This window comes from Cervus elaphus, chromosome 3 (genome assembly GCF_910594005.1).
Source record: "Cervus elaphus chromosome 3, mCerEla1.1, whole genome shotgun sequence".
NCBI lineage: Eukaryota > Metazoa > Chordata > Mammalia > Artiodactyla > Cervidae > Cervus > Cervus elaphus.
Genome location: NC_057817.1, coordinates 49493606 through 49506052, shown reverse-complemented (window position 1 = coordinate 49506052; position 12447 = coordinate 49493606).

Genomic DNA, 12447 nt, shown 5'->3' with positions numbered 1-12447 from the left:
AGTCCATGGGGTCAAAAGGAGTCAGACACGACTGAGCGACTTTCACTCACTCACTCAAGGTGGCGTGTGTACATTATTAACTTTTAGAATCCCCATCACCTAGCATAGTACCTAACATACAATAAATATAAATACATTGTAGTCAGTAATCAGGAAACCAAATTGGCCGAGTGAACAAATTAAACCATGGTGATAAATGAAGAGAACTACTCCACAGAACTACCCCACACTACTCCACACAGCAGTAAGACGGAGTACTAAGGCAGGAGTAGTAGGCTCTGCCCTGTGTGGGGTTTGGAGGCACATGGAACAAACCACTCCAAAAGTTAGTGGCTTAAAGAACAAGTATTTATTTAGTTCACATTTCTGTGGGATTGGCAATTGGAGTTGAGTGCATCTAGGCTCCGGAGTAGGCAATGGCACCTCACTCCAGTACTCTTGCCTGGAAAATCCCATGGACGGAGGAGCCTGGTCGGCTGCAGTCCATGGGGTCGCTAAGAGTCAGACACAACTGAGCGACTTCACTTTCACTTTTCACTTTCATGCATTGGAGAAGGAAATGGCAACCCACTCCAGTGTTCTTGCCTGGAGAATCCCAGGGACAGGGGAGCCTGGTGGGCTGCTGTCTATGGGGTCGCACAGAGTCAGACATGACCGAAGCGACTTAGCAGCAGCAGCAGCAGCATCTAGGCTCAGCTGGGCAGTTCCTCTGGACTCAGCTGAGCTTACTCTTGTGCCTATAGTCAACCAGCAGTATAGTGCCTCACTCCATCGACTGACCACAGCCTGAAGTATTGGAGAGTAAATAAGCTGCTTGTCCCTTATCATCTAACGTGGTGGCAATCACAGGCTTCTGAAAGTAGCAATAGGGGAAGCCTCGATACCCAGCACTTTCCAAATCTCTGCCCACGTGTTTGCTACAGTCCCCTTGGCTAGGTCGTTCATCAGGCCAGGCAGATCCAAGGGGCGAAGAAGGACTCCATCTCTTAATGGGTAGAACTACAAAAACACTTTAAAGAGGGGGGAAAAGGTTTTGTGTTCAATTTTTCAATCTAGTACGATAGCTATCCCAGAAAGCTAGCATCTTGCACAAGAGTTTAATCCAGCAGATGTATTGTGGACTGACTTGTCCACAGCAGAGTATTCCCATTATAGATTAAAGGACACCTGTCTTGGGCACAAACAAGAAGTTTGCCTGGATTATGGAGTCCCTGGACTGTTCCCATGATCATTTTGAAAGATACAGTCCATCCAACAGCTTTCACCAATACATTGGAACATGTTTCTACGATTCTTTGCCTCACTAGAAAGCACAAATTTCCCAAGATTTGATATGCTTTCCACATGAGCCATTGAATTAATCTCAAGGCTTTAATTTACAATTCAGATTTATCAACAGTATTATAAAAAATCTAACTGGTTAAACTAGAAATCACTAGCAACTTTTATATGTCAGAGATTATGTCATCTTTGGTACATGGACGTAACAGCATCAATTCTGGTTATTTAGAGGCTTTATTTGTTTAGTTCCTGATTTTTTTTTTACCATACTGCAAAGAATGAGATGAGTAATAGCTGTTATAATGGCATTCCAAATGCAGTTGGTTGAAATGCACCGTATCGGTATACAATCTACCTGGTTAATTCCAACTCACTCATTATGGCCCAGGACAAGGGTTATCTCCTCCAAAAAATCATTCATAATTCCCTTAATCCACTGTATTAACTTGTTTCTCCTATGTACTCCCAAACACCTGATAGTTCCTTCTATCGTGACACTTACCACAATATGTTGTAATTGAGTCATTTTTAATAGATTACCCTAACCTGTGTGTTAGACTATATGCTCTTGAAGGTACACAGTCATGTTCATTCTTGTTTCATTTACCAAAGCTACAGTCATGAATGGATGAGCAACCGATCTCAATTCACAAAATTGTGGAACAATATATGGTCACATTTATTTTCATATTCAATAATAATGACTTTAGGCCTCCATCTTGCTAATCACAGGGATTACATTCATCTAGGCACTAGAGTCCAAGTAGCTACTGGCAATCTTGAAAAATGTTGACATGGTTTATAAAATTAGTCTTCTTTATTACAGCAACCACACACACACACACACACCAGAGACAGGAACTCAAACGCATTCCTGAAGGTCTCTCTTGTCCTGCTGACCTACAGAGGCCCACCTGCTTGTTTCTATTTCCTGCCCTCAGCTGCCTCTATGCACCCTTTAGCAGTAAGCCCCACTTTAGAATAGTAACAGAAGTTCACTTTCCTCCAACAGCTGAGCTGCAGTGGTTCCTAGAGTACAGAGAAAGTTTCACTTCCCACAATGTTATAGTCAGTCCAAGGTCAAAAAAAAAAAAAAAAAATAGCCCTAGACCCTAAAAGACCCATCTCTTGGTGAGCAACTTGTTTCAGTTACAAGCACATAAACAGTTTCCCCAAAATGTGCCCACATTGCCAGAGTAACTAGGTAAGCAAGAGAACTGGTATCGGCTTCATGCTGCCCCCAGCAGGAGCCCTTCCCTATGACACTTTACATACTGTGTTGATCCTCATTCCTTGTGAACCTGAGGTCGACCACAGGGAGGGATGACATAAGATGGACAATCTTGTCTCACTCCTTGGCCAGTTGCTTGCTGAGTTGCAGAGACCAGACTGACAAAGAACCCTTAGGAGAATCTAAAATTTGTTTCCCAGTAGTGTTGGGGAAAATGTGAAATTAGAGAAAAGTACCTCTTTCTTGTCTGAAAAATTCTAAAGATAGGAGGCTAGATGAAGGGACCAAAAACCGCAGACTGGAAAAAAAAAAAAAAAGACATCAGATAGTTAAGAGGCAAATCCCATCATTTCACGGGCCAAATATTAATACATATTAGTTCCACAGACCAAGCAGGTGTCCCAGGTGTCCCACAAGGCACCTGAGACATCAAAGCAATGGGAGAAAAAACTATTTTTTGACTGCACTTAATTTGTATCCATTCTGTTTATTAATGGGCTGAACATTGGATCCTATGAATACTGGCCTTTGGGACCTGTTAGTCATATAGTATTTAGTTGGCCGAAAAGTTCTTTTGGGTTTTTCATGCCATCTTATAGAAAAACCCAAACAAACTTTTTGACCCATGCAGTATAAGGCAGCAAGAAACTATTTACATATACCACTTGCTGGTGAAAAGAAGCTATAGTATCATAGTAGGCAGGAGGTCTCATGATTTCTCGAACTAAGAAGGAAGCAAGTAAGTAGCTATAAAATCATTATGAACAGCTAGCATGGGGTTAGGCTTAGGCAGAGACTGACAAGATCCACATCTGTGAGAAATTAATGGTCCATGTAATGAACACACCAGTCTCAGCAGTATATGTTAGAGGGCTGGATCATCAGGATTTAGAGTGTTGTCTTAGTAAACTGCTCCCTTCCTCCATTAGAAATTAAAATCTCTTTGGGTTTGAGGTAGGAAGTCTAGGGTCTTTAACAACTTTACCTCATTTAAGTCATTGACTGTCTTCATTCATGTGATTTCATAAATGACGAAGATTTGGTTGTCCTTCGGTCTATACCTGAAGTGTGATGTGCAGCCTTCTGCCAATGCTAGAGGCTCCAGATCATCTGCCCTTGACTTTATCACGCCCATAGTAATCACGGACAACCAGTGTTTCTTCCAGTCCTCGCTCTTCCTGCCCAGTTCACTGGATTAACTAGACTGCTTTTGGTCTCCACTCCCTTTTTGCCCTCCTGCCTCCCTCCCTTTCCCACACTGCAAGGTTGTGGAAGCAGACAGACCCTCACTTTATCATGGAACAAAAGATATCACACAGCGAAGGTACAAACCAAGATGAAAGTCAGGTTTTAGCACCATGCTTAAGGGCCCGGTCCTTCTAGTCTTCAGCTCAGAATCCCATTTCCCTGGATTATTTGCCAACGAGTTATTAATAACCCATAGTTTTCATCCACAGAATGTGGCTAAGTATAGGGGGAAAGGCGTGCCAAATCCACTGAACTAATTGACCACGTATTAAAGATTGTTTTTACTGAAAGTAAGTCGAGGACAAGGTTTACAAGTTTTTATTCAGAAATGGGAAACAAAAGAAAGAAAACTAACATATTTCTTCTCATAATAGTTTTATTAATCAGATATCTTATGTTAGGGCTTCTAAACTAAGGCTCGGAGATTAAGTAAATTGCCCAACAATTCAGGTAAAAAGTGAGAGCAGCCAGAATTGCAATTAGATCTGACTCCAGAGCATAAATAAGAACTTGTGCCACTTAGTCCATTGTTCTTTTTACTCCACATATTGTTCTGGTTTAATCATTTCCAGAAAGCTCGAACTCAAACCCTGAAATTCCTCCATTCGAACTCTGGATTTCCATACAAAATTTCCTCCCATTTCTAGTATAACAATGATGACAGCATAACAAGGATGACAGTATGGTTTCTGTCATCCAACATGATCAAAACGTTGCCTGCACAGATTTAGGACAGTTTCAAGAATCTTCCATGTGTATTTCAGCCACCCAGTGTCAAAACAGAGCAACTGCAGGCAAGCGCTGAGGTCTCTACAGTATACACTGTCTGCTTTACAGCAACAAAAATAAATTCTAACAAAAGTTCTAAAGTCTTTCAAAGGCAAAGCTTGTACATTTAGAAGATAATCCCACAACAGAGAGAAGACAGTGAAAATGAGAAGCCAAAAATTTTAACTGAAGGATTTAAGTAGTATCAACAAAGATGTGCCTGTTACAAAGTCCTAGAAGAAATAAAGGAGTAAAAGGAAACGAGATAATAAAATTTAATTGTATGAAAATAATCAGTCAAAATTAAGAGGAGATGAGGAGGAGCCAAGATGGCGGAGGAGTAGGATGGGGAGACCACTTTCTCTCCTACAAATTCATCAAAAGAAAAACTGAACGCAGAGCAAACTTCGCAAAACAACTTCTGATCGCTAGCTGAGGTCATCAGGCGCCCAGAAAAGCAGCACATTGTCTTCGAAAGGAGGTAGGACAAAATATAAAAGATAAAAAGTGAGACAAAAGAGCTAAGGACAGAGATCCGTCCCAGGAAGGGAGTCTTAGGCGGCATTGCTTGGGGTAGGGTCCGGGCCTGAGTGCCCTGAGGACAATCGGAGGGACCTTCTGTGAGTTGCCAACTTGAACTGTGGGAGACCAAAGGAGAGAGAGTAAATTAACCGGCCGGAACACACTGCCGGCCGTTCGCAGAACAAAGAGACCGAGAAAATCCAGAGAAGAGCTCGCAGGCTGCGGACCGGCCCAGCCCCGCCGGAGGCAGGAGGCAGGGGGTAGGGGAAGGTCGCGGCGAGACACAGGGCGCAGGCACCCGACCGGCCTGGGCAGGGGCTGGGGACGCGGAGGGCGGAAGGCGCGCGCACCCGACTGGCGCCAGCGGAAACTGAGACTGGGTCCGTGGAAGGGAGTGGGCGCGCCACACCTGGGGAGAGTGCGCCCACCAAGCCCCTGGCTGCCTGGACCGCTCTGACGGGGAAGGCACAGAGAGGGGGCGCAGCTTTTCCTTCCGCGCTTTTGTGGAACACCCAAGGGCTGGAACCTCGCGCAGCGCGGGCCGCGCTCCATATAGAACAGCCGGGAGCCTGAGCAGCGCAGACGGAGAAAGCGGTGTCGGCCCCTCCCGGCAGCGCCAGCCCCTCCCCGCGGCGCCAGCCCATCCCCGCGGCGCCAGCCCCTCCCCGCGGCGCCAGCCCCTCCCCGCAGCGCGACGGAACTAGCTGACTGAATAAGAGTCCACCTCCGCCCGCCTGTGTCAGGGCGGAAATGAGGCTCTGAAGAGACCGGCAAACAGAAGCCAAATAAACAAAGGGAACCGCCTCAGAAGGGACTGGTGCAACAGATTAAAATCCCTCTAGAAAACACCGACTACACCGGAAGGGGCCTGTAGATATCGAGAAGTGTAAGCTGGAACGAGGAGCTATCTGAAACTGAGCCGAACCCACACTGACCGCAACAGCTCCAGAGAAACTCCTAGATATAATTTTACTTTTTTCTCTCTTTTTTTTTTCTTTCTTTTTTTATTTTTTATTTTTTCTCTTTTATTTTCCTTTAAAATCCCCTATTACTCCCCCATTACTCCTTAACTTTCATTTCCATAGATTTTTACGATTTTTTTAATTAGGGAAAAAAAATTTTTTTTTCTTTTTTTTTCCTTTTTTTTCTTTTTTCTTCTTTTTTTTCTTTCCTTTTTCTCTTCTATTTTCTATTTTTCTTTTTCTCTTATTTCTTTTAAAGTCCTCTAGTACTCCTCTACTACTCCTTAATTTTCATTTTCAATACACTATAACCTTACAAAAAAAAAAAAAGAAGAGAAGCCCTATTTTTAAACCGAAGATTATTCTCTCCCAATCTTGACTCTCTGTTTTCTACCTCAGAACACCTCTATTTCCTCCTTTCCCCTTCTCTTCCCAATCCAATTCTGTGAATCTTTGTAGGTGACTGGGCTACGGAGTACACTCTGGGAACAGACAGCTGCGTAGATCTGTCTCTCTCCTCTTGAGTACCCCTTTTTCTCCTCCTGCTCATCTCTATCTCCCTCCTCCCTCTCCTCTTCCTCATGTAACTCTGTGAACCTCTCTGGGTGTCCGTAACGGGGGAGAATCTTTTCACCATTAACCTAGAAGTTTTCTTATCAGTGCTGTATAGTTGGAGAAGTCCTGAGACTACAGGAAGAATAAAACTGAAACCCAGAGGCAGGAGACTTAAGCCCAAAACCTGAGAACACCAGAAAACTCCCGACTACATGGAACTTTAAGTAATAAGTGACCGTCCAAAAGCCTCCATACATACACTGAAACCAACCACCACCCAAGAGCCAATAAGTTTTAGAACAAGACATACCACGCAAATTCTCCAGCAACGCAGGAACATAGCCCTGAACGTCAACATACAGGCTGCCCAAGGTCACACCTAACACATAGACCCATCTCAAAACTCATTACTGGGCACTCCATTGCTCTCCAAAGAGAAGAAATCAAGTTCCACGCACCAGACACTGACGCAAGCTTCCCTAACCAGGAAACCTTGACAAGCCAATCGTCTAATCCCACCCACTGGGTAAAGCCTCCACAATAAAAAGGAACCACAGACCTCCAGAATACAGAAAGCCCACTCCAGACACAGCAATCTAAACAAGATGAAAAGGCAAAGAAATACCCAACAGGTAAAGGAACATGAAAAATGCCCACCAAGTCAAACAAAAGAGGAGGAGATAGGGAATCTACCTGAAAAAGAATTTAGAATAATGATAATAAAAATGATCCAAAATCTTGAAAACAAAATGGAGTTACAGATAAATAGCCTGGAAACAAAGATTGAAAAGATGCAAGAAATGTTTAATAAAGACCTAGAAGAAATAAAAAAGAGTCAATTAAAAATGAATAATGCAATGAATGAGATCAAAAACACTTTGGAGGGAACCAAGAGTAGAATAACGGAGGCAGAAGATAGGATAAGTGAGGTAGAAGATAAAATGGTGGAAATAAATGAAGCAGAGAGGAAAAAAGAAAAAAGGATCAAAAGAAATGAGGACAACCTCAGGGACCTCTGGGACAATGTGAAACGCCCCAACATTCGAATCATAGGAGTTCCAGAAGAAGAAGACAAAAAGAAAGGCCATGAGAAAATACTCGAGGAGATAATAGCTGAAAACTTCCCTAAAATGGGGAAGGAAATAGCCACCCAAGTCCAAGAAACCCAGAGAGTCCCAAACAGGATAAACCCAAAGCGAAACACCCCAAGACACATATTAATCAAATTAACAAAGATCAAACACAAAGAACAAATATTAAAAGCAGCAAGGGAGAAACAACAAATAACACACAAAGGGATTCCCATAAGGATAACAGCTGATCTATCAATAGAAACCCTCCAGGCCAGAAGGGAATGGCAGGATGTACTGAAAGTAATGAAAGAGAATAACCTACAACCTAGATTACTGTACCAGCAAGGATCTCATTGAGATATGAAGGAGAATTCAAAAGCTTTACGGACAAGCAAAAGCTGAGAGAATTCAGCACCACCAAACCAGCTCTTCAACAAATGCTAAAGGATCTTCTCTAGACAGGAAATGCAGAAAGGTTGTATAAACGTGAACCCAAAACAACAAAGTAAATGGCAACGGGACCACACCTATCAATAATTACCCTAAATGTAAATGGGTTGAATGCCCCAACCAAAAGACAAAGATTGGCTGAATGGATACAAAAACAAGACCCCTATATATGCTGTCTACAAGAGACCCACCTCAAAACAAGAGACACATACAGACTAAAAGTGAAGGGCTGGAAAAACACATTTCATGCAAATGGAGACCAAAAGAAAGCAGGAGTCACAATACTCATATCAGATAAAATAGACTTTCAAATAAAGGATGTGAAAAGAGACAAAGAAGGACACTACATAATGATCAAAGGATCAATCCAAGAAGAAGATATAACAATTATAAATATATATGCACCCAACATAGGAGCCCCACAATATGTATGGCAAACACTAACGAGTATGAAAGAGGAAATTAATAGTAACACAATAATAGTGGGGGACTTTAATACCCCACTCACACCTATGGATAGATCAACTAAACAGAAAATTAACAAGGAAACACAAACCTTAAATGACACAATGGACCAGCTAGACCTAATTGATATCTATAGGACATTTCACCCCAAAACAATCAACTTCACCTTTTTCTCAAGTGCACACAGAACCTTCTCCAGAATAGATCACATCCTGGGCCATAAATCTGGTCTTGGAAAATTCAAAAAAATTGAAATCATTCCAGTCATCTTTTCTGACCACAGTGCAGTAAGATTAGATCTCAATTACAGGAAAAAAATTGTTAAAAATTCAAACATATGGAGGCTAAATAACACGCTTCTGAATAACCAACAAATCATAGAAGAAATCAAAAAAGAAATCAAAATATGCATAGAAATGAATGAAAATGAAAACACAACAACCCTAAACCTATGGGACACTGTAAAAGCAGTGCTAAGGGGAAGGTTCATAGCATTACAGGCTTACCTCAAGAAACAAGAAAAAAGTCAAATAAATAACCTAACTCTACACCTAAAGCAATTAGAGAAGGAAGAAATGAAGAACCCCAGGGTTAGCAGAAGGAAAGAAATCTTAAAAATCAGGGCAGAAATAAATGCAAAAGAAACTAAAGAGACCATAGCAAAAATCAACAAAGCTAAAAGCTGTTTATTTTTTGAAAAAATAAACAAAATTGACAAACCATTAGCAAGACTCATTAAGAAACAAAGAGAGAAGAACCAAATTAACAAAATTAGAAATGAAAATGGAGAGATCACAACAGACAACACTGAAATACAAAGGATCATAAGAGACTACTACCAGCAGCTCTATGCCAATAAAATGGACAACTTGGAAGAAATGGACAAATTCTTAGAAAAGTACAACTTTCCAAAACTGAACCAGGAAGAAATAGAAGATCTTAACAGACCCATCACAAGCAAGGAAATCGAAACTGTAATAAAAAATCTTCCAGCAAACAAAAGCCCAGGACCAGATGGCTTCACAGCTGAATTCTACCAAAAATTTAGAGAAGAGCTAACACCTATCTTACTCAAACTCTTCCAGAAAATTGCAGAAGAAGGTAAACTTCCAAACTCATTCTATGAGGCCACTATCACCCTAATTCCAAAACCAGACAAAGATGCCACAAAAAAAAGTAAAGTACAGGCCAATATCACTGATGAACATAGATGCAAAAATCCTTAACAAAATCCTAGCAAACAGAATCCAACAACATATTAAAAAAATCATACACCATGACCAAGTGGGCTTTATCCCAGGAATGCAAGGATTCTTTAATATCTGCAAATCAATCAATGTAATACACCACATTAACAAATTGAAAGATAAAAACTATATGATTATCTCAATAGATGCAGAGAAAGCCTTTGACAAAATTCAACACTCATTTATGATTAAAACTCTCCAAAAAGCAGGAATAGAAGGCACATACCTCAACATAATAAAAGCTATATATGACAAACCCACAGCAAGCATCACCCTCAATGGTGAAAAATTGAAAGCATTTCCCCTGAAATCAGGAACAAGACAAGGGTGCCCACTCTCACCACTACTATTCAACATAGTGTTGGAAGTTTTGGCCACAGCAATCAGAGCAGAAAAAGAAGTAAAAGGAATCCAGATAGGAAAAGAAGTAGTGAAACTCTCACTGTTTGCAGATGACATGATCCTCTACATAGAAAACCCTAAAGACTCTACCAGAAAATTACTAGAACTAATCAATGAATATAGGAAAGTTGCAGGATATAAAATTAACACACAGAAATCCCTTGCATTCCTATATACTAACAATGAAAAAACAGAAAGAGAAATTAAGGAAACAATACCATTCACCATTGCAACAAAAAGAATAAAATACTTAGGAGTATATCTACCTAAAGAAACAAAAGACCTATACATAGAAAACTATAAAACACTGATGAAAGAAATCAAAGAGGACACAAACAGATGGAGAAACATACCGTGTTCATGGATTGGAAGAATCAATATTGTCAAAATGGCTATTCTACCCAAAGCAATCTATAGATTCAATGCAATCCCTATCAAGCTACCAACGGTATTTTTCACAGAACTAGACCAAAGAATTTCACAATTTGTATGGAAATACAAAAAACCTTGAATAGCCAAAGTAATCTTGAGAAAGAAGAATGGAACTGGAGGAATCAACCTGCCTGACTTCAGACTCTACTACAAAGCCACAGTCATCAAGACAGTATGGTACTGGCACAAAGACAGAAATATAGATCAATGGAACAGAATAGAAAGCCCAGAGATAAATCCATGAACCTATGGACACCTTATCTTTGACAAAGGAGGCAAGGATATACAGTAGAAAAAAGACAACCTCTTTAACAAGTGGTGCTGGGAAAACTGGTCAACCACTTGTAAAAGAATGAAACTAGAACACTTTCTAACACCATACACAAAAATAAACTCAAAATGGATTAAAGATCTAAATGTAAGACCAGAAACTATAAAACTCCTAGAGGAGAACATAGGCAAAACACTCTCCAACATAAAGCATAGCAAGATCCTCTATGACCCACCTCCCAGAATATTGGAAATAAAAGCAAAAATAAACAAATGGGACCTAATGAAACTTAAAAGCTTTTGCACTACAGAGGAAACTATAAGTAAGGTGAAAAGACAGCCCTCAGATTGGGAGAAAATAATAGCAAATGAAGAAACAGACAAAGGATTAATCTCAAAAATATACAAGCAACTCCTGCAGCTCAATTCCAGAAAAATAAATGACCCAATCAAAAAATGGGCCAGAGAACTAAACAGACATTTCTCCAAAGAAGACATACAGATGGCTAACAAACACATGAAAAGGTGCTCAACATCACTCATTATTAGAGAAATGCAAATCAAAACCACAATGAGGTACCATTACACACCAGTCAGGATGGCTGCTATCCAAAAGTCTACAAGCAATAAATGCTGGAGAGGGTGTGGAGAAAAGGAAACTCTCTTACACTGTTGGTGGGAATGAAAACTAGTACAGCCACTATGGAAAACAGTGTGGACATTTCTTTAAAAACTGGAAATAGAACTGCCATATGACCCAGCAATCCCACTTCTGGGCATACACACTGAGGAAACCAGATCTGAAAGAGACACGTGCATCCCAATGTTCATCGCAGCACTGTTTATAATAGCCAGGACATGGAAGCAACCTAGATGCCCATCAGCAGATGAATGGATAAGGAAGCTGTGGTACATATACACCATGGACTATTACTCAGCCGTCAAAAAGAATTCATTTGAACCAGTCCTAATGAGATGGATGAAACTGGAGCCCCTTATACAGAGTGAAGTAAACCAGAAAGATAAAGAACATTACAGCATACTAACACATATATATGGAATTTAGAAAGATGGTAATGATAACCCTATATGCAAAACAGAAAAAGAGACACAGAAATACAGAACAGACTTTTGAACTCTGTGGGAGAATGTGAGGGTGGGATATTTCAAAAGAACAGCATATATACTATCTATGGTGAAACAGATCACCAGCCCAGGTGGGATGCATGAGACAAGTGCTCGGGCCTGGTGCACTGGGAAGACCCAGAGGAATCGGGTGGAGAGGGAGGTGGGAGGGGGGATCGGGCTGGGGAATACGTGTAAATCTATGGCTGATTCATATCAATGTATGACAAAACCCACTGAAATGTTGTGAAGTAATTATCCTCCAACTAATAAAAAAATAAAATAAAATTAAATTAAATTAAAAAAAATTAAGAGGAGATAAATTTAGTTTTTAACACATTTTTAACATACGTTAATGTATAGGTTCATCAGACAGCATAATGAGCCATAAAAACTAGTGAGTGGAATTGCCAATG